The following is a 27,945-nucleotide window of genomic DNA, read 5'->3' as shown; positions in this document are numbered from 1 at the left end:
GGAATTTTGAAAAAGCCACCACAAATGTTCTTTCAGCCCTGTTGAGTGTGGATGAAGAGAAGACAGGTGCTAGGCAAGGGTCATTCCTATCGATGGAGTCATGAAATGTGTGACTTTGGGGACGAACGTAGACCAGCGGATTGTGTACTCTGCCTAATGGCTGCTGTAGTAGAATCTTGGCAAAACTGTTTCCAAAGAGAGAAAAAAAATTGTACAAGGTTTGCTGCAAGATATGGTTGCCCTCACTCTCTGTTATAGGTTTGGAACCATTCCAAGATGCCATATAAGAAGACCGAGGAATTATTTGGGGTTTAAGCTTCCCTGTAGGAGGAAGCGGGCCTAATTAGAATATTGCCTCCCATAATCCTTTGCAATGGCTTATGGTCATGAACTTTTTCTCACCGCTGTCTTAAAGTGTCCTTACGTGGTAGCTCTTAAAAGCTGGCCCACTTGAACAGCTAGCTTTGCGCAGTGGCAGTATCGTAGCCCATGAGGTCAATCCGAGACGTGATTATTGCTAATTGAAAACTTTACCCAATACCCTGCCATGATGACTTGAAATACAGTCAGCATTGGCAATTTTTGAAAGGCTCTAAGGAGACTGAAAGATTGGTTTAATAAAAGTTTATGGCGCCCCATGTCTAGGGCGTGTCTTACGTGACTCCCGTTTCTTCCTGAGCTCTGTTGCACCATTCCTTCCGCTGGCTTCTTAGCATTTCCCTTTTACCTTTCTCTCCCACTGAATTCACTTGTTTCCGGCAGCACACTATTCTCACTACATGCTACGAATTCCCATCCTTCGGCTCATTGGCCTAGCATTTGCCTTTATGCAAATTGCTCCTTCGCACCCTGAATCCAGCTCAATTATTCACACCTAACCACCTGAAGGCACTAAAATTACTGGTAGCTAAGGAAAACAACGATCAGCCACGAGGTTTGGTAATCTTTTGTAGCCTTCTATCATTTGGATTATTTATTTGCTTTTTTTTTTTTTTTAACTTGCTTTATTATTTCACCACAGCCTAAAGGAAAGGCTTCCCAGCGGGCGTGCCTTTGAATGTACCCGTCATGTCATACTTACCTGGCAGGGGAGCAATAGCCATGATCCCTAAGGTGGCTCTCCCAGAGTGAGGCTGGTTCATTGCACTCCGTACCAGTTGACCTCTGCGATTTCCTCAAATGTGGGAAACTCGACTGCATAATTTATGGTAGTGGGGGACTGCGTTCGCGCTTTCCCCTGTGTTTGCTTGTTTGACAAAAATAGAGAACTTCACCAATTCTGACGAAGGATAATTTCAGCCACGGCACCCGTCTTCTTTGGCTCTTACTTTCCGCATCAAGCAGGCAGCGACAATCATTTCCTAGGCTTGATCATTTTTATTATCTATGTTTTCTGGAGACCAGTTTTAAGCCAGAATTTCACTTTTTATTTTAACTTTTCAGCTTTTTTTTCATCATTTTTTTATCCTGACTTCTTTTGATTTATTGTATGCTTCAATGCAATGGAAGAAATAAAGAATTGGAGACCTATATTACGTCTTCCAACAGAACGTAACGTTTGATTGAATTTCTGGGAAATAAAGATTTTCTGGATCAAGGCAGTGAATTGCCGCTTGAGACAATCAGACCAAACCTTAGGAATAGCTGGGTGGTCGCTAGCACTTACTAATGAACACCATGGAATTTTGAAAAAGCCACCACAAATGTTCTTTCAGCCCTGTTGAGTGTGGATGAAGAGAAGACAGGTGCTAGGCAAGGGTCATTCCTATCGATGGAGTCATGAAATGTGTGACTTTGGGGACGAACGTAGACCAGCGGATTGTGTACTCTGCCTAATGGCTGCTGTAGTAGAATCTTGGCAAAACCGTTTCCAAAGAGAGAAAAAAAATTGTACAAAGTTTGCTGCAAGATATGGTTGCCCTCACTCTCTGTTATAGGTTTGGAACCATTCCAAGATGCCATATAAGAAGACCGAGGAATTTGTTGGGGTTTAAGCTTCCCTGTAGGAGGAAGCGGGCCTAATTAGAATATTGCCTCCCACAATCCTTTGCAATGGCTTATGGTCATGAACTTTTTCTCACCGCTGTCTTAAAGTGTCCTTACGTGGTAGCTCTTAAAAGCTGGCCCACTTGAACAGTTATCTTTGCGCAGTGGCAGTATCGTAGCCCATGAGGTCAATCCGAGGCGTGATTATTGCTAATTGAAAACTTTACCCAATACCCCGCCATGATGACTTGAAATACAGTCAGCATTGGCAATTTTTGACAGGCTCTAAGGAGACTGAAAGATTGGTTTAAAAAAAGTTTATGGCGCCCCATGTCTAGGGCATGTCTTACATGACTCCCGTTTCTTCCTGAGCTCTATTGCACCATTCCTTCCGCTGGCTTCCTTGCATTTCCCTTTTACCTTTCTCTCCCACTGAATCCACTTGTTTCCGGCAGCACACTATTCTCACTACATGCTACGAATTCCCATCCTTCGGCTCATTGGCCTAGCATTTGCCTTTATGCAAATTGCTCCTTCGCACCCTGAATCCAGCTCAATTATTCACACCTAACCACCTGAAGGCACTAAAATTACTGGTAGCTAAGGAAAACAACGATCAGCCACGAGGTTTGGTACTCTTTTGTAGCCTTCTATCATTTGGATTATTTATTTGCTCTTCTTTTTTTTTTTTTTTTAACTTGCTTTATTATTTCACCACAGCCTAAAGGAAAGGCTTCCCAGCAGGCGTGCCTTTGAATGTACCCGTCATGTCATACTTACCTGGCAGGGGAGCAATAGCCATGATCCCTAAGGTGGCTCTCCCAGAGTGAGGCTGGTTCATTGCACTCTGTACCAGTTGACCTCTGCGATTTCCTCAAATGTGGGAAACTCGACTGCATAATTTATGGTAGTGGGGGACTGCGTTCGCGCTTTCCCCTGTGTTTGCTTGTTTGACAAAAATAGAGAACTTCACCAATTCTGACGAAGGATAATTTCAGCCACGGCACCTGTCTTCTTTGGCTCTTACTTTCCACATCAAGCAGGCAGCGACAATCATTTCCTAGGCTTGATCATTTTTATTATCTATGTTTTCTGGAGACCAGTTTTAAGCCAGAATTTCACTTTTTATTTTAACTTTTCAGCTTTTTTTTCATCATTTTTTTATCCTGACTTCTTTTGATTTATTGTATGCTTCAATGCAATGGAAGAAATAAAGAATTGGAGACCTATATTACGTCTTCCAACAGAACGTAACGTTTGATTGAATTTCTGGGAAAAAAAGATTTTCTGGATCAAGGCAGTGAATTGCCGCTTGAGACAATCAGACCAAACCTTAGGAATAGCTGGGTGGTCGCTAGCACTTACTAATGAACACCATGGAATTTTGAAAAAGCCACCACAAATGTTCTTTCAGCCCTGTTGAGTGTGGATGAAGAGAAGACAGGTGCTAGGCAAGGGTCATTCCTATCGATGGAGTCATGAAATGTGTGACTTTGGGGACGAACGTAGACCAGCGGATTGTGTACTCTGCCTAATGGCTGCTGTAGTAGAATCTTGGCAAAACCGTTTCCAAAGAGAGAAAAAAAATTGTACAAGGTTTGCTGCAAGATATGGTTGCCCTCACTCTCTGTTATAGGTTTGGAACCATTCCAAGATGCCATATAAGAAGACCGAGGAATTTGTTGGGGTTTAAGCTTCCCTGTAGGAGGAAGCGGGCCTAATTAGAATATTGCCTCCCACAATCCTTTGCAATGGCTTATGGTCATGAACTTTTTCTCACCGCTGTCTTAAAGTGTCCTTACGTGGTAGCTCTTAAAAGCTGGCCCACTTGAACAGTTAACTTTGCGCAGTGGCAGTATCGTAGCCCATGAGGTCAATCCGAGGCGTGATTATTGCTAATTGAAAACTTTACCCAATACCCCGCCATGATGACTTGAAATACAGTCAGCATTGGCAATTTTTGACAGGCTCTAAGGAGACTGAAAGATTGGTTTAATAAAAGTTTATGGTGCCCCATGTCTAGGGCGTGTCTTACGTGACTCCTGTTTCTTCCTGAGCTCTGTTGCACCATTCCTTCCGCTGGCTTCTTAGCATTTCCCTTTTACCTTTCTCTCCCACTGAATTCACTTGTTTCCGGCAGCACACTATTCTCACTCCATGCTACGAATTCCCATCCTTCGGCTCATTGGCCTAGCATTTGCCTTTATGCAAATTGCTCCTTCGCACCCTGAATCCAGCTCAATTATTCACACCTAACCACCTGAAGGCACTAAAATTACTGGTAGCTAAGGAAAACAACGATCAGCCACGAGGTTTGGTAATCTTTTGTAGCCTTCTATCATTTGGATTATTTATTTGCTTTTTTTTTTTTTTTTAACTTGCTTTATTATTTCACCACAGCCTAAAGGAAAGGCTTCCCAGCGGGCGTGCCTTTGAATGTACCCGTCATGTCATACTTACCTGGCAGGGGAGCAATAGCCATGATCCCTAAGGTGGCTCTCCCAGAGTGAGGCTGGTTCATTGCACTCTGTACCAGTTGACCTCTGCGATTTCCTCAAATGTGGGAAACTCGACTGGATAATTTATGGTAGTGGGGGACTGCGTTCGCGCTTTCCCCTGTGTTTGCTTGTTTGACAAAAATAGAGAACTTCACCAATTCTGACGAAGGATAATTTCAGCCACGGCACCCGTCTTCTTTGGCTCTTACTTTCCACATCAAGCAGGCAGCGACAATCATTTCCTAGGCTTGATCATTTTTATTATCTATGTTTTCTGGAGACCAGTTTTAAGCCAGAATTTCACTTTTTATTTTAACTTTTCAGCTTTTTTTTCATCATTTTTTTATCCTGACTTCTTTTGATTTATTGTATGCTTCAATGCAATGGAAGAAATAAAGAATTGGAGACCTATATTACGTCTTCCAACAGAACGTAACGTTTGATTGAATTTCTGGGAAAAAAAGATTTTCTGGATCAAGGCAGTGAATTGCCGCTTGAGACAATCAGACCAAACCTTAGGAATAGCTGGGTGGTCGCTAGCACTTACTAATGAACACCATGGAATTTTGAAAAAGCCACCACAAATGTTCTTTCAGCCCTGTTGAGTGTGGATGAAGAGAAGACAGGTGCTAGGCAAGGGTCATTCCTATCGATGGAGTCATGAAATGCTTGACTTTGGGGACGAACGTAGACCAGCGGATTGTGTACTCTGCCTAATGGCTGCTGTAGTAGAATCTTGGCAAAACCGTTTCCAAAGAGAGAAAAAAAATTGTACAAGGTTTGCTGCAAGATATGGTTGCCCTCACTCTCTGTTATAGGTTTGGAACCATTCCAAGATGCCATATAAGAAGACCGAGGAATTTGTTGGGGTTTAAGCTTCCCTGTAGGAGGAAGCGGGCCTAATTAGAATATTGCCTCCCACAATCCTTTGCAATGGCTTATGGTCATGAACTTTTTCTCACCGCTGTCTTAAAGTTTCCTTACGTGGTAGCTCTTAAAAGCTGGCCCACTTGAACAGTTAACTTTGCGCAGTGGCAGTATCGTAGCCCATGAGGTCAATCCGAGGCGTGATTATTGCTAATTGAAAACTTTACCCAATACCCCGCCATGATGACTTGAAATACAGTCAGCATTGGCAATTTTTGACAGGCTCTAAGGAGACTGAAAGATTGGTTTAATAAAAGTTTATGGCGCCCCATGTCTAGGGCGTGTCTTACGTGACTCCTGTTTCTTCCTGAGCTCTGTTGCACCATTCCTTCCGCTGGCTTCTTAGCATTTCCCTTTTACCTTTCTCTCCCACTGAATTCACTTGTTTCCGGCAGCACACTATTCTCACTCCATGCTACGAATTCCCATCCTTCGGCTCATTGGCCTAGCATTTGCCTTTATGCAAATTGCTCCTTCGCACCCTGAATCCAGCTCAATTATTCACACCTAACCACCTGAAGGCACTAAAATTACTGGTAGCTAAGGAAAACAACGATCAGCCACGAGGTTTGGTAATCTTTTGTAGCCTTCTATCATTTGGATTATTTATTTGCTTTTTTTTATTTTTTAACTTGCTTTATTATTTCACCACAGCCTAAAGGAAAGGCTTCCCAGCGGGCGTGCCTTTGAATGTACCCGTCATGTCATACTTACCTGGCAGGGAAGCAATAGCCATGATCCCTAAGGTGGCTCTCCCAGAGTGAGGCTGGTTCATTGCACTCTGTACCAGTTGACCTCTGCGATTTCCTCAAATGTGGGAAACTCGACTGCATAATTTATGGTAGTGGGGGACTGCGTTTGCGCTTTCCCCTGTGTTTGCTTGTTTGACAAAAATAGAGAACTTCACCAATTCTGACGAAGGATAATTTCAGCCACGGCACCCGTCTTCTTTGGCTCTTACTTTCCACATCAAGCAGGCAGCGACAATCATTTCCTAGGCTTGATCATTTTTATTATCTATGTTTTCTGGAGACCAGTTTTAAGCCAGAATTTCACTTTTTATTTTAACTTTTCAGCTTTTTTTTCATCATTTTTTTATCCTGACTTCTTTTGATTTATTGTATGCTTCAATGCAATGGAATAAATAAAGAATTGGAGACCTATATTACGTCTTCCAACAGAACGTAACGTTTGATTGAATTTCTGGGAAAAAAAGATTTTCTGGATCAAGGCAGTGAATTGCCGCTTGAGACAATCAGACCAAACCTTAGGAATAGCTGGGTGGTCGCTAGCACTTACTAATGAACACCATGGAATTTTGAAAAAGCCACCACAAATGTTCTTTCAGCCCTGTTGAGTGTGGATGAAGAGAAGACAGGTGCTAGGCAAGGGTCATTCCTATCGATGGAGTCATGAAATGTGTGACTTTGGGGACGAACGTAGACCAGCGGATTGTGTACTCTGCCTAATGGCTGCTGTAGTAGAATCTTGGCAAAACTGTTTCCAAAGAGAGAAAAAAAATTGTACAAGGTTTGCTGCAAGATATGGTTGCCCTCACTCTCTGTTATAGGTTTGGAACCATTCCAAGATGCCATATAAGAAGACCGAGGAATTTGTTGGGGTTTAAGCTTCCCTGTAGGATGAAGCGGGCCTAATTAGAATATTGCCTCCCACAATCCTTTGCAATGGCTTATGGTCATGAACTTTTTCTCACCGCTGTCTTAAAGTGTCCTTACGTGGTAGCTCTTAAAAGCTGGCCCACTTGAACAGTTAACTTTGCGCAGTGGCAGTATCGTAGCCCATGAGGTCAATCCGAGGCGTGATTATTGCTAATTGAAAACTTTACCCAATACCCCGCCATGATGACTTGAAATACAGTCAGCATTGGCAATTTTTGACAGGCTCTAAGGAGACTGAAAGATTGGTTTAAAAAAAGTTTATGGCGCCCCATGTCTAGGGCGTGTCTTACGTGACTCCCGTTTCTTCCTGAGCTCTGTTGCACCATTCCTTCCGCTGGCTTCCTTGCATTTCCCTTTTACCTTTCTCTCCCACTGAATCCACTTGTTTCCGGCAGCACACTATTCTCACTACATGCTACGAATTCCCATCCTTCAGCTCATTGGCCTAGCATTTGCCTTTATGCAAATTGCTCCTTCGCACCCTGAATCCAGCTCAATTATTCACACCTAACCACCTGAAGGCACTAAAATTACTGGTAGCTAAGGAAAACAACGATCAGCCACGAGGTTTGGTAATCTTTTGTAGCCTTCTATCATTTGGATTATTTATTTGCTCTTCTTTTTTTTTTTTTTTTTTAAACTTGCTTTATTATTTCACCACAGCCTAAAGGAAAGGCTTCCCAGCGGGCGTGCCTTTGAATGTACCCGTCATGTCATACTTACCTGGCAGGGGAGCAATAGCCATGATCCCTAAGGTGGCTCTCCCAGAGTGAGGCTGGTTCATTGCACTCCGTACCAGTTGACCTCTGCGATTTCCTCAAATGTGGGAAACTCGACTGCATAATTTATGGTAGTGGGGGACTGCGTTCGCGCTTTCCCCTGTGTTTGCTTGTTTGACAAAAATAGAGAACTTCACCAATTCTGACGAAGGATAATTTCAGCCACGGCACCCGTCTTCTTTGGCTCTTACTTTCCACATCAAGCAGGCAGCGACAATCATTTCCTAGGCTTGATCATTTTTATTATCTATGTTTTCTGGAGACCAGTTTTAAGCCAGAATTTCACTTTTTATTTGAACTTTTCAGCTTTTTTTTCATCATTTTTTTATCCTGACTTCTTTTGATTTATTGTATGCTTCAATGCAATGGAAGAAATAAAGAATTGGAGACCTATATTACGTCTTCCAACAGAACGTAACGTTTGATTGAATTTCTGGGAAAAAAAGATTTTCTGGATCAAGGCAGTGAATTGCCGCTTGAGACAATCAGACCAAACCTTAGGAATAGCTGGGTGGTCGCTAGCACTTACTAATGAACACCATGGAATTTTGAAAAAGCCACCACAAATGTTCTTTCAGCCCTGTTGAGTGTGGATGAAGAGAAGACAGGTGCTAGGCAAGGGTCATTCCTATCGATGGAGTCATGAAATGTGTGACTTTGGGGACGAACGTAGACCAGCGGATTGTGTACTCTGCCTAATGGCTGCTGTAGTAGAATCTTGGCAAAACCGTTTCCAAAGAGAGAAAAAAAATTGTACAAGGTTTGCTGCAAGATATGGTTGCCCTCACTCTCTGTTATAGGTTTGGAACCATTCCAAGATGCCATATAAGAAGACCGAGGAATTTGTTGGGGTTTAAGCTTCCCTGTAGGAGGAAGCGGGCCTAATTAGAATATTGCCTCCCATAATCCTTTGCAATGGCTTATGGTCATGAACTTTTTCTCACCGCTGTCTTAAAGTGTCCTTACGTGGTAGCTCTTAAAAGCTGGCCCACTTGAACAGCTAGCTTTGCGCAGTGGCAGTATCGTAGCCCATGAGGTCAATCCGAGGCGTGATTATTGCTAATTGAAAACTTTACCCAATACCCTGCCATGATGACTTGAAATACAGTCAGCATTGGCAATTTTTGACAGGCTCTAAGGAGACTGAAAGATTGGTTTAATAAAAGTTTATGGCGCCCCATGTCTAGGGCGTGTCTTACGTGACTCCCGTTTCTTCCTGAGCTCTGTTGCACCATTCCTTCCGCTGGCTTCTTAGCATTTCCCTTTTACCTTTCTCTCCCACTGAATTCACTTGTTTCCGGCAGCACACTATTCTCACTACATGCTACGAATTCCCATCCTTCGGCTCATTGGCCTAGCATTTGCCTTTATGCAAATTGCTCCTTCGCACCCTGAATCCAGCTCAATTATTCACACCTAACCACCTGAAGGCACTAAAATTACTGGTAGCTAAGGAAAACAACGATCAGCCACGAGGTTTGGTAATCTTTTGTAGCCTTCTATCATTTGGATTATTTATTTGCTTTTTTTTTTTTTTTAAACTTACTTTATTATTTCACCACAGCCTAAAGGAAAGGCTTCCCAGCGGGCGTGCCTTTGAATGTACCCGTCATGTCATACTTACCTGGCAGGGGAGCAATAGCCATGATCCCTAAGGTGGCTCTCCCAGAGTGAGGCTGGTTCATTGTACTCCGTACCAGTTGACCTCTGCGATTTCCTCAAATGTGGGAAACTCGACTGCATAATTTATGGTAGTGGGGGACTGCGTTCGCGCTTTCCCCTGTGTTTGCTTGTTTGACAAAAATAGAGAACTTCACCAATTCTGACGAAGGATAATTTCAGCCACGGCACCCGTCTTCTTTGGCTCTTACTTTCCGCATCAAGCAGGCAGCGACAATCATTTCCTAGGCTTGATCATTTTTATTATCTATGTTTTCTGGAGACCAGTTTTAAGCCAGAATTTCACTTTTTATTTTAACTTTTCAGCTTTTTTTTCATCATTTTTTTATCCTGACTTCTTTTGATTTATTGTATGCTTCAATGCAATGGAAGAAATAAAGAATTGGAGACCTATATTACGTCTTCCAACAGAACGTAACGTTTGATTGAATTTCTGGGAAAAAAAAAATTTCTGGATCAAGGCAGTGAATTGCCGCTTGAGACAATCAGACCAAACCTTAGGAATAGCTGGGTGGTCGCTAGCACTTACTAATGAACACCATGGAATTTTGAAAAAGCCACCACAAATGTTCTTTCAGCCCTGTTGAGTGTGGATGAAGAGAAGACAGGTGCTAGGCAAGGGTCATTCCTATCGATGGAGTCATGAAATGTGTGACTTTGGGGACGAACGTAGACCAGCGGATTGTGTACTCTGCCTAATGGCTGCTGTAGTAGAATCTTGGCAAAACCGTTTCCAAAGAGAGAAAAAAAAATTGTACAAGGTTTGCTGCAAGATATGGTTGCCCTCACTCTCTGTTATAGGTTTGGAACCATTCCAAGATGCCATATAAGAAGACCGAGGAATTTGTTGGGGTTTAAGCTTCCCTGTAGGAGGAAGCGGGCCTAATTAGAATATTGCCTCCCACAATCCTTTGCAATGGCTTATGGTCATGAACTTTTTCTCACCGCTGTCTTAAAGTGTCCTTACGTGGTAGCTCTTAAAAGCTGGCCCACTTGAACAGTTATCTTTGCGCAGTGGCAGTATCGTAGCCCATGAGGTCAATCCGAGGCGTGATTATTGCTAATTGAAAACTTTACCCAATACCCCGCCATGATGACTTGAAATACAGTCAGCATTGGCAATTTTTGACAGGCTCTAAGGGGACTGAAAGATTGGTTTAAAAAAAGTTTATGGCGCCCCATGTCTAGGGCGTGTCTTACGTGACTCCCGTTTCTTCCTGAGCTCTGTTGCACCATTCCTTCCGCTGGCTTCCTTGCATTTCCCTTTTACCTTTCTCTCCCACTGAATCCACTTGTTTCCGGCAGCACACTATTCTCACTACATGCTACGAATTCCCATCCTTCGGCTCATTGGCCTAGCATTTGCCTTTATGCAAATTGCTCCTTCGCACCCTGAATCCAGCTCAATTATTCACACCTAACCACCTGAAGGCACTAAAATTACTGGTAGCTAAGGAAAACAACGATCAGCCACGAGGTTTGGTAATCTTTTGTAGCCTTCTATCATTTGGATTATTTATTTGCTCTTCTTTTTTTTTTTTTTTAACTTGCTTTATTATTTCACCACAGCCTAAAGGAAAGGCTTCCCATCGGGCGTGCCTTTGAATGTACCCGTCATGTCATACTTACCTGGCAGGGGAGCAATAGCCATGCTCCCTAAGGTGGCTCTCCCAGAGTGAGGCTGGTTCATTGCACTCCGTACCAGTTGACCTCTGCGATTTCCTCAAATGTGGGAAACTCGACTGCATAATTTATGGTAGTGGGGGACTGCGTTCGCGCTTTCCCCTGTGTTTGCTTGTTTGACAAAAATAGAGAACTTCACCAATTCTGACGAAGGATAATTTCAGCCACGGCACCCGTCTTCTTTGGCTCTTACTTTCCACATCAAGCAGGCAGCGACAATCATTTCCTAGGCTTGATCATTTTTATTATCTATGTTTTCTGGAGACCAGTTTTAAGCCAGAATTTCACTTTTTATTTGAACTTTTCAGCTTTTTTTTCATCATTTTTTTATCCTGACTTCTTTTGATTTATTGTATGCTTCAATGCAATGGAAGAAATAAAGAATTGGAGACCTATATTACGTCTTCCAACAGAACGTAACGTTTGATTGAATTTCTGGGAAAAAAAGATTTTCTGGATCAAGGCAGTGAATTGCCGCTTGAGACAATCAGACCAAACCTTAGGAATAGCTGGGTGGTCGCTAGCACTTACTAATGAACACCATGGAATTTTGAAAAAGCCACCACAAATGTTCTTTCAGCCCTGTTGAGTGTGGATGAAGAGAAGACAGGTGCTAGGCAAGGGTCATTCCTATCGATGGAGTCATGAAATGTGTGACTTTGGGGACGAACGTAGACCAGCGGATTGTGTACTCTGCCTAATGGCTGCTGTAGTAGAATCTTGGCAAAACTGTTTCCAAAGAGAGAAAAAAAATTGTACAAGGTTTGCTGCAAGATATGGTTGCCCTCACTCTCTGTTATAGGTTTGGAACCATTCCAAGATGCCATATAAGAAGACCGAGGAATTTGTTGGGGTTTAAGCTTCCCTGTAGGAGGAAGCGGGCCTAATTAGAATATTGCCTCCCATAATCCTTTGCAATGGCTTATGGTCATGAACTTTTTCTCACCGCTGTCTTAAAGTGTCCTTACGTGGTAGCTCTTAAAAGCTGGCCCACTTGAACAGCTAGCTTTGCGCAGTGGCAGTATCGTAGCCCATGAGGTCAATCCGAGGCGTGATTATTGCTAATTGAAAACTTTACCCAATACCCTGCCATGATGACTTGAAATACAGTCAGCATTGGCAATTTTTGACAGGCTCTAAGGAGACTGAAAGATTGGTTTAATAAAAGTTTATGGCGCCCCATGTCTAGGGCGTGTCTTACGTGACTCCCGTTTCTTCCTGAGCTCTGTTGCACCATTCCTTCCGCTGGCTTCTTAGCATTTCCCTTTTACCTTTCTCTCCCACTGAATTCACTTGTTTCCGGCAGCACACTATTCTCACTACATGCTACGAATTCCCATCCTTCGGCTCATTGGCCTAGCATTTGCCTTTATGCAAATTGCTCCTTCGCACCCTGAATCCAGCTCAATTATTCACACCTAACCACCTGAAGGCACTAAAATTACTGGTAGCTAAGGAAAACAACGATCAGCCACGAGGTTTGGTAATCTTTTGTAGCCTTCTATCATTTGGATTATTTATTTGCTTTTTTTTTTTTTTTAAACTTACTTTATTATTTCACCACAGCCTAAAGGAAAGGCTTCCCAGCGGGCGTGCCTTTGAATGTACCCGTCATGTCATACTTACCTGGCAGGGGAGCAATAGCCATGATCCCTAAGGTGGCTCTCCCAGAGTGAGGCTGGTTCATTGCACTCCGTACCAGTTGACCTCTGCGATTTCCTCAAATGTGGGAAACTCGACTGCATAATTTATGGTAGTGGGGGACTGCGTTCGCGCTTTCCCCTGTGTTTGCTTGTTTGACAAAAATAGAGAACTTCACCAATTCTGACGAAGGATAATTTCAGTCACGGCACCCGTCTTCTTTGGCTCTTACTTTCCGCATCAAGCAGGCAGCGACAATCATTTCCTAGGCTTGATCATTTTTATTATCTATGTTTTCTGGAGACCAGTTTTAAGCCAGAATTTCACTTTTTATTTTAACTTTTCAGCTTTTTTTTCATCATTTTTTTATCCTGACTTCTTTTGATTTATTGTATGCTTCAATGCAATGGAAGAAATAAAGAATTGGAGACCTATATTACGTCTTCCAACAGAACGTAACGTTTGATTGAATTTCTGGGAAAAAAAAAATTTCTGGATCAAGGCAGTGAATTGCCGCTTGAGACAATCAGACCAAACCTTAGGAATAGCTGGGTGGTCGCTAGCACTTACTAATGAACACCATGGAATTTTGAAAAAGCCACCACAAATGTTCTTTCAGCCCTGTTGAGTGTGGATGAAGAGAAGACAGGTGCTAGGCAAGGGTCATTCCTATCGATGGAGTCATGAAATGTGTGACTTTGGGGACGAACGTAGACCAGCGGATTGTGTACTCTGCCTAATGGCTGCTGTAGTAGAATCTTGGCAAAACCGTTTCCAAAGAGAGAAAAAAAATTGTACAAGGTTTGCTGCAAGATATGGTTGCCCTCACTCTCTGTTATAGGTTTGGAACCATTCCAAGATGCCATATAAGAAGACCGAGGAATTTGTTGGGGTTTAAGCTTCCCTGTAGGAGCAAGCGGGCCTAATTAGAATATTGCCTCCCACAATCCTTTGCAATGGCTTATGGTCATGAACTTTTTCTCACCGCTGTCTTAAAGTGTCCTTACGTGGTAGCTCTTAAAAGCTGGCCCACTTGAACAGTTATCTTTGCGCAGTGGCAGTATCGTAGCCCATGAGGTCAATCCGAGGCGTGATTATTGCTAATTGAAAACTTTACCCAATACCCCGCCATGATGACTTGAAATACAGTCAGCATTGGCAATTTTTGACAGGCTCTAAGGGGACTGAAAGATTGGTTTAAAAAAAGTTTATGGCGCCCCATGTCTAGGGCGTGTCTTACGTGACTCCCGTTTCTTCCTAAGCTCTGTTGCACCATTCCTTCCGCTGGCTTCCTTGCATTTCCCTTTTACCTTTCTCTCCCACTGAATCCACTTGTTTCCGGCAGCACACTATTCTCACTACATGCTACGAATTCCCATCCTTCGGCTCATTGGCCTAGCATTTGCCTTTATGCAAATTGCTCCTTCGCACCCTGAATCCAGCTCAATTATTCACACCTAACCACCTGAAGGCACTAAAATTACTGGTAGCTAAGGAAAACAACGATCAGCCACGAGGTTTGGTAATCTTTTGTAGCCTTCTATCATTTGGATTATTTATTTGCTCTTCTTTTTTTTTTTTTTTTAAACTTGCTTTATTATTTCACCACAGCCTAAAGGAAAGGCTTCCCAGCGGGCGTGCCTTTGAATGTACCCGTCATGTCATACTTACCTGGCAGGGGAGCAATAGCCATGATCCCTAAGGTGGCTCTCCCAGAGTGAGGCTGGTTCATTGCACTCTGTACCAGTTGACCTCTGCGATTTCCTCAAATGTGGGAAACTCGACTGCATAATTTATGGTAGTGGGGGACTGCGTTCGCGCTTTCCCCTGTGTTTGCTTGTTTGACAAAAATAGAGAACTTCACCAATTCTGATGAAGGATAATTTCAGCCACGGCACCCGTCTTCTTTGGCTCTTACTTTCCACATCAAGCAGGCAGCGACAATCATTTCCTAGGCTTGATCATTTTTATTATCTATGTTTTCTGGAGACCAGTTTTAAGCCAGAATTTCACTTTTTATTTTAACTTTTCAGCTTTTTTTTCATCATTTTTTTATCCTGACTTCTTTTGATTTATTGTATGCTTCAATGCAATGGAAGAAATAAAGAATTGGAGACCTATATTACGTCTTCCAACAGAACGTAACGTTTGATTGAATTTCTGGGAAAAAAAGATTTTCTGGATCAAGGCAGTGAATTGCCGCTTGAGACAATCAGACCAAACCTTAGGAATAGCTGGGTGGTCGCTAGCACTTACTAATGAACACCATGGAATTTTGAAAAAGCCACCACAAATGTTCTTTCAGCCCTGTTGAGTGTGGATGAAGAGAAGACAGGTGCTAGGCAAGGGTCATTCCTATCGATGGAGTCATGAAATGTGTGACTTTGGGGACGAACGTAGACCAGCGGATTGTGTACTCTGCCTAATGGCTGCTGTAGTAGAATCTTGGCAAAACTGTTTCCAAAGAGAGAAAAAAAATTGTACAAGGTTTGCTGCAAGATATGGTTGCCCTCACTCTCTGTTATAGGTTTGGAACCATTCCAAGATGCCATATAAGAAGACCGAGGAATTTGTTGGGGTTTAAGCTTCCCTGTAGGATGAAGCGGGCCTAATTAGAATATTGCCTCCCACAATCCTTTGCAATGGCTTATGGTCATGAACTTTTTCTCACCGCTGTCTTAAAGTGTCCTTACGTGGTAGCTCTTAAAAGCTGGCCCACTTGAACAGTTAACTTTGCGCAGTGGCAGTATCGTAGCCCATGAGGTCAATCCGAGGCGTGATTATTGCTAATTGAAAACTTTACCCAATACCCCGCCATGATGACTTGAAATACAGTCAGCATTGACAATTTTTGACAGGCTCTAAGGAGACTGAAAGATTGGTTTAAAAAAAGTTTATGGCGCCCCATGTCTAGGGCGTGTCTTACGTGACTCCCGTTTCTTCCTGAGCTCTGTTGCACCATTCCTTCCGCTGGCTTCCTTGCATTTCCCTTTTACCTTTCTCTCCCACTGAATCCACTTGTTTCCGGCAGCACACTATTCTCACTACATGCTACGAATTCCCATCCTTCAGCTCATTGGCCTAGCATTTGCCTTTATGCAAATTGCTCCTTCGCACCCTGAATCCAGCTCAATTATTCACACCTAACCACCTGAAGGCACTAAAATTACTGGTAGCTAAGGAAAACAACGATCAGCCACGAGGTTTGGTAATCTTTTGTAGCCTTCTATCATTTGGATTATTTATTTGCTCTTCTTTTTTTTTTTTTTTTAAACTTGCTTTATTATTTCACCACAGCCTAAAGGAAAGGCTTCCCAGCGGGCGTGCCTTTGAATGTACCCGTCATGTCATACTTACCTGGCAGGGGAGCAATAGCCATGATCCCTAAGGTGGCTCTCCCAGAGTGAGGCTGGTTCATTGCACTCCGTACCAGTTGACCTCTGCGATTTCCTCAAATGTGGGAAACTCGACTGCATAATTTATGGTAGTGGGGGACTGCGTTCGCGCTTTCCCCTGTGTTTGCTTGTTTGACAAAAATAGAGAACTTCACCAATTCTGACGAAGGATAATTTCAGCCACGGCACCCGTCTTCTTTGGCTCTTACTTTCCACATCAAGCAGGCAGCGACAATCATTTCCTAGGCTTGATCATTTTTATTATCTATGTTTTCTGGAGACCAGTTTTAAGCCAGAATTTCACTTTTTATTTTAACTTTTCAGCTTTTTTTTCATAATTTTTTTATCCTGACTTCTTTTGATTTATTGTATGCTTCAATGCAATGGAAGAAATAAAGAATTGGAGACCTATATTACGTCTTCCAACAGAACGTAACGTTTGATTGAATTTCTGGGAAAAAAAGATTTTCTGGATCAAGGCAGTGAATTGCCGCTTGAGACAATCAGACCAAACCTTAGGAATAGCTGGGTGGTCGCTAGCACTTACTAATGAACACCATGGAATTTTGAAAAAGCCACCACAAATGTTCTTTCAGCCCTGTTGAGTGTGGATGAAGAGAAGACAGGTGCTAGGCAAGGGTCATTCCTATCGATGGAGTCATGAAATGTGTGACTTTGGGGACGAACGTAGACCAGCGGATTGTGTACTCTGCCTAATGGCTGCTGTAGTAGAATCTTGGCAAAACCGTTTCCAAAGAGAGAAAAAAAATTGTACAAGGTTTGCTGCAAGATATGGTTGCCCTCACTCTCTGTTATAGGTTTGGAACCATTCCAAGATGCCATATAAGAAGACCGAGGAATTTGTTGGGGTTTAAGCTTCCCTGTAGGAGGAAGCGGGCCTAATTAGAATATTGCCTCCCATAATCCTTTGCAATGGCTTATGGTCATGAACTTTTTCTCACCGCTGTCTTAAAGTGTCCTTACGTGGTAGCTCTTAAAAGCTGGCCCACTTGAACAGCTAGCTTTGCGCAGTGGCAGTATCGTAGCCCATGAGGTCAATCCGAGGCGTGATTATTGCTAATTGAAAACTTTACCCAATACCCTGCCATGATGACTTGAAATACAGTCAGCATTGGCAATTTTTGACAGGCTCTAAGGAGACTGAAAGATTGGTTTAATAAAAGTTTATGGCGCCCCATGTCTAGGGCGTGTCTTACGTGACTCCCGTTTCTTCCTGAGCTCTGTTGCACCATTCCTTCCGCTGGCTTCTTAGCATTTCCCTTTTACCTTTCTCTCCCACTGAATTCACTTGTTTCCGGCAGCACACTATTCTCACTACATGCTACGAATTCCCATCCTTCGGCTCATTGGCCTAGCATTTGCCTTTATGCAAATTGCTCCTTCGCACCCTGAATCCAGCTCAATTATTCACACCTAACCACCTGAAGGCACTAAAATTACTGGTAGCTAAGGAAAACAACGATCAGCCACGAGGTTTGGTAATCTTTTGTAGCCTTCTATCATTTGGATTATTTATTTGCTTTTTTTTTTTTTTTAAACTTACTTTATTATTTCACCACAGCCTAAAGGAAAGGCTTCCCAGCGGGCGTGCCTTTGAATGTACCCGTCATGTCATACTTACCTGGCAGGGGAGCAATAGCCATGATCCCTAAGGTGGCTCTCCCAGAGTGAGGCTGGTTCATTGTACTCCGTACCAGTTGACCTCTGCGATTTCCTCAAATGTGGGAAACTCGACTGCATAATTTATGGTAGTGGGGGACTGCGTTCGCGCTTTCCCCTGTGTTTGCTTGTTTGACAAAAATAGAGAACTTCACCAATTCTGACGAAGGATAATTTCAGCCACGGCACCCGTCTTCTTTGGCTCTTACTTTCCGCATCAAGCAGGCAGCGACAATCATTTCCTAGGCTTGATCATTTTTATTATCTATGTTTTCTGGAGACCAGTTTTAAGCCAGAATTTCACTTTTTATTTTAACTTTTCAGCTTTTTTTTCATCATTTTTTTATCCTGACTTCTTTTGATTTATTGTATGCTTCAATGCAATGGAAGAAATAAAGAATTGGAGACCTATATTACGTCTTCCAACAGAACGTAACGTTTGATTGAATTTCTGGGAAAAAAAAAATTTCTGGATCAAGGCAGTGAATTGCCGCTTGAGACAATCAGACCAAACCTTAGGAATAGCTGGGTGGTCGCTAGCACTTACTAATGAACACCATGGAATTTTGAAAAAGCCACCACAAATGTTCTTTCAGCCCTGTTGAGTGTGGATGAAGAGAAGACAGGTGCTAGGCAAGGGTCATTCCTATCGATGGAGTCATGAAATGTGTGACTTTGGGGACGAACGTAGACCAGCGGATTGTGTACTCTGCCTAATGGCTGCTGTAGTAGAATCTTGGCAAAACCGTTTCCAAAGAGAGAAAAAAAATTGTACAAGGTTTGCTGCAAGATATGGTTGCCCTCACTCTCTGTTATAGGTTTGGAACCATTCCAAGATGCCATATAAGAAGACCGAGGAATTTGTTGGGGTTTAAGCTTCCCTGTAGGAGGAAGCGGGCCTAATTAGAATATTGCCTCCCACAATCCTTTGCAATGGCTTATGGTCATGAACTTTTTCTCACCGCTGTCTTAAAGTGTCCTTACGTGGTAGCTCTTAAAAGCTGGCCCACTTGAACAGTTATCTTTGCGCAGTGGCAGTATCGTAGCCCATGAGGTCAATCCGAGGCGTGATTATTGCTAATTGAAAACTTTACCCAATACCCCGCCATGATGACTTGAAATACAGTCAGCATTGGCAATTTTTGACAGGCTCTAAGGGGACTGAAAGATTGGTTTAAAAAAAGTTTATGGCGCCCCATGTCTAGGGCGTGTCTTACGTGACTCCCGTTTCTTCCTGAGCTCTGTTGCACCATTCCTTCCGCTGGCTTCCTTGCATTTCCCTTTTACCTTTCTCTCCCACTGAATCCACTTGTTTCCGGCAGCACACTATTCTCACTACATGCTACGAATTCCCATCCTTCGGCTCATTGGCCTAGCATTTGCCTTTATGCAAATTGCTCCTTCGCACCCTGAATCCAGCTCAATTATTCACACCTAACCACCTGAAGGCACTAAAATTACTGGTAGCTAAGGAAAACAACGATCAGCCACGAGGTTTGGTAATCTTTTGTAGCCTTCTATCATTTGGATTATTTATTTGCTCTTCTTTTTTTTTTTTTTTAACTTGCTTTATTATTTCACCACAGCCTAAAGGAAAGGCTTCCCATCGGGCGTGCCTTTGAATGTACCCATCATGTCATACTTACCTGGCAGGGGAGCAATAGCCATGCTCCCTAAGGTGGCTCTCCCAGAGTGAGGCTGGTTCATTGCACTCCGTACCAGTTGACCTCTGCGATTTCCTCAAATGTGGGAAACTCGACTGCATAATTTATGGTAGTGGGGGACTGCGTTCGCGCTTTCCCCTGTGTTTGCTTGTTTGACAAAAATAGAGAACTTCACCAATTCTGACGAAGGATAATTTCAGCCACGGCACCCGTCTTCTTTGGCTCTTACTTTCCACATCAAGCAGGCAGCGACAATCATTTCCTAGGCTTGATCATTTTTATTATCTATGTTTTCTGGAGACCAGTTTTAAGCCAGAATTTCACTTTTTATTTTAACTTTTCAGCTTTTTTTTCATCATTTTTTTATCCTGACTTCTTTTGATTTATTGTATGCTTCAATGCAATGGAAGAAATAAAGAATTGGAGACCTATATTACGTCTTCCAACAGAACGTAACGTTTGATTGAATTTCTGGGAAAAAAAGATTTTCTGGATCAAGGCAGTGAATTGCCGCTTGAGACAATCAGACCAAACCTTAGGAATAGCTGGGTGGTCGCTAGCACTTACTAATGAACACCATGGAATTTTGAAAAAGCCACCACAAATGTTCTTTCAGCCCTGTTGAGTGTGGATGAAGAGAAGACAGGTGCTAGGCAAGGGTCATTCCTATCGATGGAGTCATGAAACGTGTGACTTTGGGGACGAACGTAGACCAGCGGATTGTGTACTCTGCCTAATGGCTGCTGTAGTAGAATCTTGGCAAAACTGTTTCCAAAGAGAGAAAAAAAATTGTACAAGGTTTGCTGCAAGATATGGTTGCCCTCACTCTCTGTTATAGGTTTGGAACCATTCCAAGATGCCATATAAGAAGACCGAGGAATTTGTTGGGGTTTAAGCTTCCCTGTAGGAGGAAGCGGGCCTAATTAGAATATTGCCTCCCATAATCCTTTGCAATGGCTTATGGTCATGAACTTTTTCTCACCGCTGTCTTAAAGTGTCCTTACGTGGTAGCTCTTAAAAGCTGGCCCACTTGAACAGCTAGCTTTGCGCAGTGGCAGTATCGTAGCCCATGAGGTCAATCCGAGGCGTGATTATTGCTAATTGAAAACTTTACCCAATACCCTGCCATGATGACTTGAAATACAGTCAGCATTGGCAATTTTTGACAGGCTCTAAGGAGACTGAAAGATTGGTTTAATAAAAGTTTATGGCGCCCCATGTCTAGGGCGTGTCTTACGTGACTCCCGTTTCTTCCTGAGCTCTGTTGCACCATTCCTTCCGCTGGCTTCTTAGCATTTCCCTTTTACCTTTCTCTCCCACTGAATTCACTTGTTTCCGGCAGCACACTATTCTCACTACATGCTACGAATTCCCATCCTTCGGCTCATTGGCCTAGCATTTGCCTTTATGCAAATTGCTCCTTCGCACCCTGAATCCAGCTCAATTATTCACACCTAACCACCTGAAGGCACTAAAATTACTGGTAGCTAAGGAAAACAACGATCAGCCACGAGGTTTGGTAATCTTTTGTAGCCTTCTATCATTTGGATTATTTATTTGCTTTTTTTTTTTTTTTAAACTTACTTTATTATTTCACCACAGCCTAAAGGAAAGGCTTCCCAGCGGGCGTGCCTTTGAATGTACCCGTCATGTCATACTTACCTGGCAGGGGAGCAATAGCCATGATCCCTAAGGTGGCTCTCCCAGAGTGAGGCTGGTTCATTGCACTCCGTACCAGTTGACCTCTGCGATTTCCTCAAATGTGGGAAACTCGACTGCATAATTTATGGTAGTGGGGGACTGCGTTCGCGCTTTCCCCTGTGTTTGCTTGTTTGACAAAAATAGAGAACTTCACCAATTCTGACGAAGGATAATTTCAGTCACGGCACCCGTCTTCTTTGGCTCTTACTTTCCGCATCAAGCAGGCAGCGACAATCATTTCCTAGGCTTGATCATTTTTATTATCTATGTTTTCTGGAGACCAGTTTTAAGCCAGAATTTCACTTTTTATTTTAACTTTTCAGCTTTTTTTTCATCATTTTTTTATCCTGACTTCTTTTGATTTATTGTATGCTTCAATGCAATGGAAGAAATAAAGAATTGGAGACCTATATTACGTCTTCCAACAGAACGTAACGTTTGATTGAATTTCTGGGAAAAAAAAAATTTCTGGATCAAGGCAGTGAATTGCCGCTTGAGACAATCAGACCAAACCTTAGGAATAGCTGGGTGGTCGCTAGCACTTACTAATGAACACCATGGAATTTTGAAAAAGCCACCACAAATGTTCTTTCAGCCCTGTTGAGTGTGGATGAAGAGAAGACAGGTGCTAGGCAAGGGTCATTCCTATCGATGGAGTCATGAAATGTGTGACTTTGGGGACGAACGTAGACCAGCGGATTGTGTACTCTGCCTAATGGCTGCTGTAGTAGAATCTTGGCAAAACCGTTTCCAAAGAGAGAAAAAAAATTGTACAAGGTTTGCTGCAAGATATGGTTGCCCTCACTCTCTGTTATAGGTTTGGAACCATTCCAAGATGCCATATAAGAAGACCGAGGAATTTGTTGGGGTTTAAGCTTCCCTGTAGGAGGAAGCGGGCCTAATTAGAATATTGCCTCCCACAATCCTTTGCAATGGCTTATGGTCATGAACTTTTTCTCACCGCTGTCTTAAAGTGTCCTTACGTGGTAGCTCTTAAAAGCTGGCCCACTTGAACAGTTATCTTTGCGCAGTGGCAGTATCGTAGCCCATGAGGTCAATCCGAGGCGTGATTATTGCTAATTGAAAACTTTACCCAATACCCCGCCATGATGACTTGAAATACAGTCAGCATTGGCAATTTTTGACAGGCTCTAAGGGGACTGAAAGATTGGTTTAAAAAAAGTTTATGGCGCCCCATGTCTAGGGCGTGTCTTACGTGACTCCCGTTTCTTCCTGAGCTCTGTTGCACCATTCCTTCCGCTGGCTTCCTTGCATTTCCCTTTTACCTTTCTCTCCCACTGAATCCACTTGTTTCCGGCAGCACACTATTCTCACTACATGCTACGAATTCCCATCCTTCGGCTCATTGGCCTAGCATTTGCCTTTATGCAAATTGCTCCTTCGCACCCTGAATCCAGCTCAATTATTCACACCTAACCACCTGAAGGCACTAAAATTACTGGTAGCTAAGGAAAACAACGATCAGCCACGAGGTTTGGTAATCTTTTGTAGCCTTCTATCATTTGGATTATTTATTTGCTCTTCTTTTTTTTTTTTTTTTAAACTTGCTTTATTATTTCACCACAGCCTAAAGGAAAGGCTTCCCAGCGGGCGTGCCTTTGAATGTACCCGTCATGTCATACTTACCTGGCAGGGGAGCAATAGCCATGATCCCTAAGGTGGCTCTCCCAGAGTGAGGCTGGTTCATTGCACTCCGTACCAGTTGACCTCTGCGATTTCCTCAAATGTGGGAAACTCGACTGCATAATTTATGGTAGTGGGGGACTGCGTTCGCGCTTTCCCCTGTGTTTGCTTGTTTGACAAAAATAGAGAACTTCACCAATTCTGATGAAGGATAATTTCAGCCACGGCACCCGTCTTCTTTGGCTCTTACTTTCCACATCAAGCAGGCAGCGACAATCATTTCCTAGGCTTGATCATTTTTATTATCTATGTTTTCTGGAGACCAGTTTTAAGCCAGAATTTCACTTTTTATTTTAACTTTTCAGCTTTTTTTTCATCATTTTTTTATCCTGACTTCTTTTGATTTATTGTATGCTTCAATGCAATGGAAGAAATAAAGAATTGGAGACCTATATTACGTCTTCCAACAGAACGTAACGTTTGATTGAATTTCTGGGAAAAAAAGATTTTCTGGATCAAGGCAGTGAATTGCCGCTTGAGACAATCAGACCAAACCTTAGGAATAGCTGGGTGGTCGCTAGCACTTACTAATGAACACCATGGAATTTTGAAAAAGCCACCACAAATGTTCTTTCAGCCCTGTTGAGTGTGGATGAAGAGAAGACAGGTGCTAGGCAAGGGTCATTCCTATCGATGGAGTCATGAAATGTGTGACTTTGGGGACGAACGTAGACCAGCGGATTGTGTACTCTGCCTAATGGCTGCTGTAGTAGAATCTTGGCAAAACTGTTTCCAAAGAGAGAAAAAAAATTGTACAAGGTTTGCTGCAAGATATGGTTGCCCTCACTCTCTGTTATAGGTTTGGAACCATTCCAAGATGCCATATAAGAAGACCGAGGAATTTGTTGGGGTTTAAGCTTCCCTGTAGGAGGAAGCGGGCCTAATTAGAATATTGCCTCCCACAATCCTTTGCAATGGCTTATGGTCATGAACTTTTTCTCACCGCTGTCTTAAAGTGTCCTTACGTGGTAGCTCTTAAAAGCTGGCCCACTTGAACAGTTAACTTTGCGCAGTGGCAGTATCGTAGCCCATGAGGTCAATCCGAGGCGTGATTATTGCTAATTGAAAACTTTACCCAATACCCCGCCATGATGACTTGAAATACAGTCAGCATTGGCAATTTTTGACAGGCTCTAAGGAGACTGAAAGATTGGTTTAAAAAAAGTTTATGGCGCCCCATGTCTACGGCGTGTCTTACGTGACTCCCGTTTCTTCCTGAGCTCTGTTGCACCATTCCTTCCGCTGGCTTCCTTGCATTTCCCTTTTACCTTTCTCTCCCACTGAATCCACTTGTTTCCGGCAGCACACTATTCTCACTACATGCTACGAATTCCCATCCTTCGGCTCATTGGCCTAGCATTTGCCTTTATGCAAATTGCTCCTTCGCACCCTGAATCCAGCTCAATTATTCACACCTAACCACCTGAAGGCACTAAAATTACTGGTAGCTAAGGAAAACAACGATCAGCCACGAGGTTTGGTAATCTTTTGTAGCCTTCTATCATTTGGATTATTTATTTGCTCTTCTTTTTTTTTTTTTTTTAAACTTGCTTTATTATTTCACCACAGCCTAAAGGAAAGGCTTCCCAGCGGGCGTGCCTTTGAATGTACCCATCATGTCATACTTACCTGGCAGGGGAGCAATAGCCATGATCCCTAAGGTGGCTCTCCCAGAGTGAGGCTGGTTCATTGCACTCCGTACCAGTTGACCTCTGCGATTTCCTCAAATGTGGGAAACTCAACTGCATAATTTATGGTAGTGGGGGACTGCGTTCGCGCTTTCCCCTGTGTTTGCTTGTTTGACAAAAATAGAGAACTTCACCAATTCTGACGAAGGATAATTTCAGCCACGGCACCCGTCTTCTTTGGCTCTTACTTTCCACATCAAGCAGGCAGCGACAATCATTTCCTAGGCTTGATCATTTTTATTATCTATGTTTTCTGGAGACCAGTTTTAAGCCAGAATTTCACTTTTTATTTTAACTTTTCAGCTTTTTTTTCATCATTTTTTTATCCTGACTTCTTTTGATTTATTGTATGCTTCAATGCAATGGAAGAAATAAAGAATTGGAGACCTATATTACGTCTTCCAACAGAACGTAACGTTTGATTGAATTTCTGGGAAAAAAAGATTTTCTGGATCAAGGCAGTGAATTGCCGCTTGAGACAATCAGACCAAACCTTAGGAATAGCTGGGTGGTCGCTAGCACTTACTAATGAACACCATGGAATTTTGAAAAAGCCACCACAAATGTTCTTTCAGCCATGTTGAGTGTGGATGAAGAGAAGACAGGTGCTAGGCAAGGGTCATTCCTATCGATGGAGTCATGAAATGTGTGACTTTGGGGACGAACGTAGACCAGCGGATTGTGTACTCTGCCTAATGGCTGCTGTAGTAGAATCTTGGCAAAACTGTTTCCAAAGAGAGAAAAAAAATTGTACAAGGTTTGCTGCAAGATATGGTTGCCCTCACTCTCTGTTATAGGTTTGGAACCATTCCAAGATGCCATATAAGAAGACCGAGGAATTTGTTGGGGTTTAAGCTTCCCTGTAGGAGGAAGCGGGCCTAATTAGAATATTGCCTCCCATAATCCTTTGCAATGGCTTATGGTCATGAACTTTTTCTCACCGCTGTCTTAAAGTGTCCTTACGTGGTAGCTCTTAAAAGCTGGCCCACTTGAACAGCTAGCTTTGCGCAGTGGCAGTATCGTAGCCCATGAGGTCAATCCGAGGCGTGATTATTGCTAATTGAAAACTTTACCCAATACCCTGCCATGATGACTTGAAATACAGTCAGCATTGGCAATTTTTGACAGGCTCTAAGGAGACTGAAAGATTGGTTTAATAAAAGTTTATGGCGCCCCATGTCTAGGGCGTGTCTTACGTGACTCCCGTTTCTTCCTGAGCTCTGTTGCACCATTCCTTCCGCTGGCTTCTTAGCATTTCCCTTTTACCTTTCTCTCCCACTGAATTCACTTGTTTCCGGCAGCACACTATTCTCACTACATGCTACGAATTCCCATCCTTCGGCTCATTGGCCTAGCATTTGCCTTTATGCAAATTGCTCCTTCGCACCCTGAATCCAGCTCAATTATTCACACCTAACCACCTGAAGGCACTAAAATTACTGGTAGCTAAGGAAAACAACGATCAGCCACGAGGTTTGGTAATCTTTTGTAGCCTTCTATCATTTGGATTATTTATTTGCTTTTTTTTTTTTAACTTACTTTATTATTTCACCACAGCCTAAAGGAAAGGCTTCCCAGCGGGCGTGCCTTTGAATGTACCCGTCATGTCATACTTACCTGGCAGGGGAGCAATAGCCATGATCCCTAAGGTGGCTCTCCCAGAGTGAGGCTGGTTCATTGCACTCCGTACCAGTTGACCTCTGCGATTTCCTCAAATGTGGGAAACTCGACTGTATAATTTATGGTAGTGGGGGACTGCGTTCGCGCTTTCCCCTGTGTTTGCTTGTTTGACAAAAATAGAGAACTTCACCAATTCTGACGAAGGATAATTTCAGCCACGGCACCCGTCTTCTTTGGCTCTTACTTTCCACATCAAGCAGGCAGCGACAATCATTTCCTAGGCTTGATCATTTTTATTATCTATGTTTTCTGGAGACCAGTTTTAAGCCAGAATTTCACTTTTTATTTTAACTTTTCAGCTTTTTTTTCATCATTTTTTTATCCTGACTTCTTTTGATTTATTGTATGCTTCAATGCAATGGAAGAAATAAAGAATTGGAGACCTATATTACGTCTTCCAACAGAACGTAACGTTTGATTGAATTTCTGGGAAAAAAAGATTTTCTGGATCAAATCAGTGAATTGCCGCTTGAGACAATCAGACCAAACCTTAGGAATAGCTGGGTGGTCGCTAACACTTACTAATGAACACCATGGAATTTTGAAAAAGCCACCACAAATGTTCTTTCAGCCCTGTTGAGTGTGGATGAAGAGAAGACAGGTGCTAGGCAAGGGTCATTCCTATCGATGGAGTCATGAAATGTGTGACTTTGGGGACGAACGTAGACCAGCGGATTGTGTACTCTGCCTAATGGCTGCTGTAGTAGAATCTTGGCAAAACTGTTTCCAAAGAGAGAAAAAAAATTGTACAAGGTTTGCTGCAAGATATGGTTGCCCTCACTCTCTGTTATAGGTTTGGAACCATTCCAAGATGCCATATAAGAAGACCGAGGAATTTGTTGGGGTTTAAGCTTCCCTGTAGGAGGAAGCGGGCCTAATTAGAATATTGCCTCCCATAATCCTTTGCAATGGCTTATGGTCATGAACTTTTTCTCACCGCTGTCTTAAAGTGTCCTTACGTGGTAGCTCTTAAAAGCTGGCCCACTTGAACAGCTAGCTTTGCGCAGTGGCAGTATCGTAGCCCATGAGGTCAATCCGAGGCGTGATTATTGCTAATTGAAAACTTTACCCAATACCCCGCCATGATGACTTGAAATACAGTCAGCATTGGCAATTTTTGACAGGCTCTAAGGAGACTGAAAGATTGGTTTAATAAAAGTTTATGGCGCCCCATGTCTAGGGCGTGTCTTACGTGACTCCCGTTTCTTCCTGAGCTCTGTTGCACCATTCCTTCCGCTGGCTTCTTAGCATTTCCCTTTTACCTTTCTCTCCCACTGAATTCACTTGTTTCCGGCAGCACACTATTCTCACTACATGCTACGAATTCCCATCCTTCGGCTCATTGGCCTAGCATTTGCCTTTATGCAAATTGCTCCTTCGCACCCTGAATCCAGCTCAATTATTCACACCTAACCACCTGAAGGCACTAAAATTACTGGTAGCTAAGGAAAACAACGATCAGCCACGAGGTTTGGTAATCTTTTGTAGCCTTCTATCATTTGGATTATTTATTTGCTTTTTTTTTTTTTTTAACTTGCTTTATTATTTCACCACAGCCTA

At 42.8% G+C, this 27,945-nt stretch overlaps 33 non-coding genes across 33 annotated transcripts; all 33 read left to right on the top strand.

The window, feature by feature from the left end:
• The first annotated feature begins 460 nt into the window (after positions 1-460).
• Positions 461-601, top strand: LOC134593691 (U4 spliceosomal RNA). Its single transcript, XR_010090133.1, has one exon. It is a non-coding gene; the product is annotated as a U4 spliceosomal RNA (small nuclear RNA).
• A 472-nt stretch (positions 602-1,073) lies between these two features.
• LOC134590132 (U1 spliceosomal RNA) lies at positions 1,074-1,240 on the top strand. The gene has a single exon (XR_010087102.1). It is a non-coding gene; the product is annotated as a U1 spliceosomal RNA (small nuclear RNA).
• An 899-nt stretch (positions 1,241-2,139) lies between these two features.
• On the top strand, positions 2,140-2,280 carry LOC134591946 (U4 spliceosomal RNA). The gene has a single exon (XR_010088642.1). It is a non-coding gene; the product is annotated as a U4 spliceosomal RNA (small nuclear RNA).
• Positions 2,281-2,758: 478 nt separating this feature from the next.
• On the top strand, positions 2,759-2,925 carry LOC134590243 (U1 spliceosomal RNA). Its single transcript, XR_010087196.1, has one exon. It is a non-coding gene; the product is annotated as a U1 spliceosomal RNA (small nuclear RNA).
• Positions 2,926-3,824: 899 nt separating this feature from the next.
• On the top strand, positions 3,825-3,965 carry LOC134592997 (U4 spliceosomal RNA). The gene has a single exon (XR_010089542.1). It is a non-coding gene; the product is annotated as a U4 spliceosomal RNA (small nuclear RNA).
• Positions 3,966-4,438: 473 nt separating this feature from the next.
• LOC134591230 (U1 spliceosomal RNA) lies at positions 4,439-4,605 on the top strand. The gene has a single exon (XR_010088037.1). It is a non-coding gene; the product is annotated as a U1 spliceosomal RNA (small nuclear RNA).
• Positions 4,606-5,504: 899 nt separating this feature from the next.
• LOC134592995 (U4 spliceosomal RNA) lies at positions 5,505-5,645 on the top strand. The gene has a single exon (XR_010089541.1). It is a non-coding gene; the product is annotated as a U4 spliceosomal RNA (small nuclear RNA).
• A 472-nt stretch (positions 5,646-6,117) lies between these two features.
• On the top strand, positions 6,118-6,284 carry LOC134591123 (U1 spliceosomal RNA). The gene has a single exon (XR_010087947.1). It is a non-coding gene; the product is annotated as a U1 spliceosomal RNA (small nuclear RNA).
• An 899-nt stretch (positions 6,285-7,183) lies between these two features.
• On the top strand, positions 7,184-7,324 carry LOC134592994 (U4 spliceosomal RNA). The gene has a single exon (XR_010089540.1). It is a non-coding gene; the product is annotated as a U4 spliceosomal RNA (small nuclear RNA).
• A 481-nt stretch (positions 7,325-7,805) lies between these two features.
• On the top strand, positions 7,806-7,972 carry LOC134590131 (U1 spliceosomal RNA). Its single transcript, XR_010087101.1, has one exon. It is a non-coding gene; the product is annotated as a U1 spliceosomal RNA (small nuclear RNA).
• An 899-nt stretch (positions 7,973-8,871) lies between these two features.
• On the top strand, positions 8,872-9,012 carry LOC134593344 (U4 spliceosomal RNA). Its single transcript, XR_010089839.1, has one exon. It is a non-coding gene; the product is annotated as a U4 spliceosomal RNA (small nuclear RNA).
• A 473-nt stretch (positions 9,013-9,485) lies between these two features.
• Positions 9,486-9,652, top strand: LOC134590445 (U1 spliceosomal RNA). Its single transcript, XR_010087368.1, has one exon. It is a non-coding gene; the product is annotated as a U1 spliceosomal RNA (small nuclear RNA).
• Positions 9,653-10,552: 900 nt separating this feature from the next.
• Positions 10,553-10,693, top strand: LOC134593103 (U4 spliceosomal RNA). The gene has a single exon (XR_010089633.1). It is a non-coding gene; the product is annotated as a U4 spliceosomal RNA (small nuclear RNA).
• Positions 10,694-11,170: 477 nt separating this feature from the next.
• LOC134590672 (U1 spliceosomal RNA) lies at positions 11,171-11,337 on the top strand. Its single transcript, XR_010087560.1, has one exon. It is a non-coding gene; the product is annotated as a U1 spliceosomal RNA (small nuclear RNA).
• An 899-nt stretch (positions 11,338-12,236) lies between these two features.
• Positions 12,237-12,377, top strand: LOC134593343 (U4 spliceosomal RNA). Its single transcript, XR_010089838.1, has one exon. It is a non-coding gene; the product is annotated as a U4 spliceosomal RNA (small nuclear RNA).
• A 473-nt stretch (positions 12,378-12,850) lies between these two features.
• Positions 12,851-13,017, top strand: LOC134590130 (U1 spliceosomal RNA). The gene has a single exon (XR_010087100.1). It is a non-coding gene; the product is annotated as a U1 spliceosomal RNA (small nuclear RNA).
• Positions 13,018-13,916: 899 nt separating this feature from the next.
• On the top strand, positions 13,917-14,057 carry LOC134593102 (U4 spliceosomal RNA). Its single transcript, XR_010089632.1, has one exon. It is a non-coding gene; the product is annotated as a U4 spliceosomal RNA (small nuclear RNA).
• Positions 14,058-14,536: 479 nt separating this feature from the next.
• On the top strand, positions 14,537-14,703 carry LOC134590242 (U1 spliceosomal RNA). Its single transcript, XR_010087195.1, has one exon. It is a non-coding gene; the product is annotated as a U1 spliceosomal RNA (small nuclear RNA).
• An 899-nt stretch (positions 14,704-15,602) lies between these two features.
• LOC134593722 (U4 spliceosomal RNA) lies at positions 15,603-15,743 on the top strand. Its single transcript, XR_010090159.1, has one exon. It is a non-coding gene; the product is annotated as a U4 spliceosomal RNA (small nuclear RNA).
• A 479-nt stretch (positions 15,744-16,222) lies between these two features.
• On the top strand, positions 16,223-16,389 carry LOC134590129 (U1 spliceosomal RNA). Its single transcript, XR_010087099.1, has one exon. It is a non-coding gene; the product is annotated as a U1 spliceosomal RNA (small nuclear RNA).
• An 899-nt stretch (positions 16,390-17,288) lies between these two features.
• On the top strand, positions 17,289-17,429 carry LOC134593342 (U4 spliceosomal RNA). The gene has a single exon (XR_010089837.1). It is a non-coding gene; the product is annotated as a U4 spliceosomal RNA (small nuclear RNA).
• A 473-nt stretch (positions 17,430-17,902) lies between these two features.
• LOC134590444 (U1 spliceosomal RNA) lies at positions 17,903-18,069 on the top strand. The gene has a single exon (XR_010087367.1). It is a non-coding gene; the product is annotated as a U1 spliceosomal RNA (small nuclear RNA).
• An 899-nt stretch (positions 18,070-18,968) lies between these two features.
• On the top strand, positions 18,969-19,109 carry LOC134593100 (U4 spliceosomal RNA). The gene has a single exon (XR_010089631.1). It is a non-coding gene; the product is annotated as a U4 spliceosomal RNA (small nuclear RNA).
• Positions 19,110-19,586: 477 nt separating this feature from the next.
• LOC134590671 (U1 spliceosomal RNA) lies at positions 19,587-19,753 on the top strand. Its single transcript, XR_010087559.1, has one exon. It is a non-coding gene; the product is annotated as a U1 spliceosomal RNA (small nuclear RNA).
• An 899-nt stretch (positions 19,754-20,652) lies between these two features.
• Positions 20,653-20,793, top strand: LOC134593341 (U4 spliceosomal RNA). The gene has a single exon (XR_010089836.1). It is a non-coding gene; the product is annotated as a U4 spliceosomal RNA (small nuclear RNA).
• Positions 20,794-21,266: 473 nt separating this feature from the next.
• Positions 21,267-21,433, top strand: LOC134590128 (U1 spliceosomal RNA). The gene has a single exon (XR_010087098.1). It is a non-coding gene; the product is annotated as a U1 spliceosomal RNA (small nuclear RNA).
• Positions 21,434-22,332: 899 nt separating this feature from the next.
• Positions 22,333-22,473, top strand: LOC134593099 (U4 spliceosomal RNA). The gene has a single exon (XR_010089630.1). It is a non-coding gene; the product is annotated as a U4 spliceosomal RNA (small nuclear RNA).
• Positions 22,474-22,952: 479 nt separating this feature from the next.
• Positions 22,953-23,119, top strand: LOC134590126 (U1 spliceosomal RNA). The gene has a single exon (XR_010087097.1). It is a non-coding gene; the product is annotated as a U1 spliceosomal RNA (small nuclear RNA).
• An 899-nt stretch (positions 23,120-24,018) lies between these two features.
• Positions 24,019-24,159, top strand: LOC134592993 (U4 spliceosomal RNA). The gene has a single exon (XR_010089539.1). It is a non-coding gene; the product is annotated as a U4 spliceosomal RNA (small nuclear RNA).
• Positions 24,160-24,638: 479 nt separating this feature from the next.
• LOC134590944 (U1 spliceosomal RNA) lies at positions 24,639-24,805 on the top strand. Its single transcript, XR_010087794.1, has one exon. It is a non-coding gene; the product is annotated as a U1 spliceosomal RNA (small nuclear RNA).
• Positions 24,806-25,704: 899 nt separating this feature from the next.
• On the top strand, positions 25,705-25,845 carry LOC134593340 (U4 spliceosomal RNA). Its single transcript, XR_010089835.1, has one exon. It is a non-coding gene; the product is annotated as a U4 spliceosomal RNA (small nuclear RNA).
• A 469-nt stretch (positions 25,846-26,314) lies between these two features.
• Positions 26,315-26,481, top strand: LOC134590475 (U1 spliceosomal RNA). Its single transcript, XR_010087393.1, has one exon. It is a non-coding gene; the product is annotated as a U1 spliceosomal RNA (small nuclear RNA).
• Positions 26,482-27,380: 899 nt separating this feature from the next.
• LOC134592574 (U4 spliceosomal RNA) lies at positions 27,381-27,521 on the top strand. Its single transcript, XR_010089182.1, has one exon. It is a non-coding gene; the product is annotated as a U4 spliceosomal RNA (small nuclear RNA).
• Positions 27,522-27,945: the final 424 nt, after the last annotated feature.

This window comes from Pelobates fuscus, chromosome 2 (assembly GCF_036172605.1).
Source record: "Pelobates fuscus isolate aPelFus1 chromosome 2, aPelFus1.pri, whole genome shotgun sequence".
Taxonomy (NCBI): domain Eukaryota; kingdom Metazoa; phylum Chordata; class Amphibia; order Anura; family Pelobatidae; genus Pelobates; species Pelobates fuscus.
Note: the sequence above shows the minus strand (reverse complement) of the source record. Positions and strands in the feature narration are given on the sequence as shown.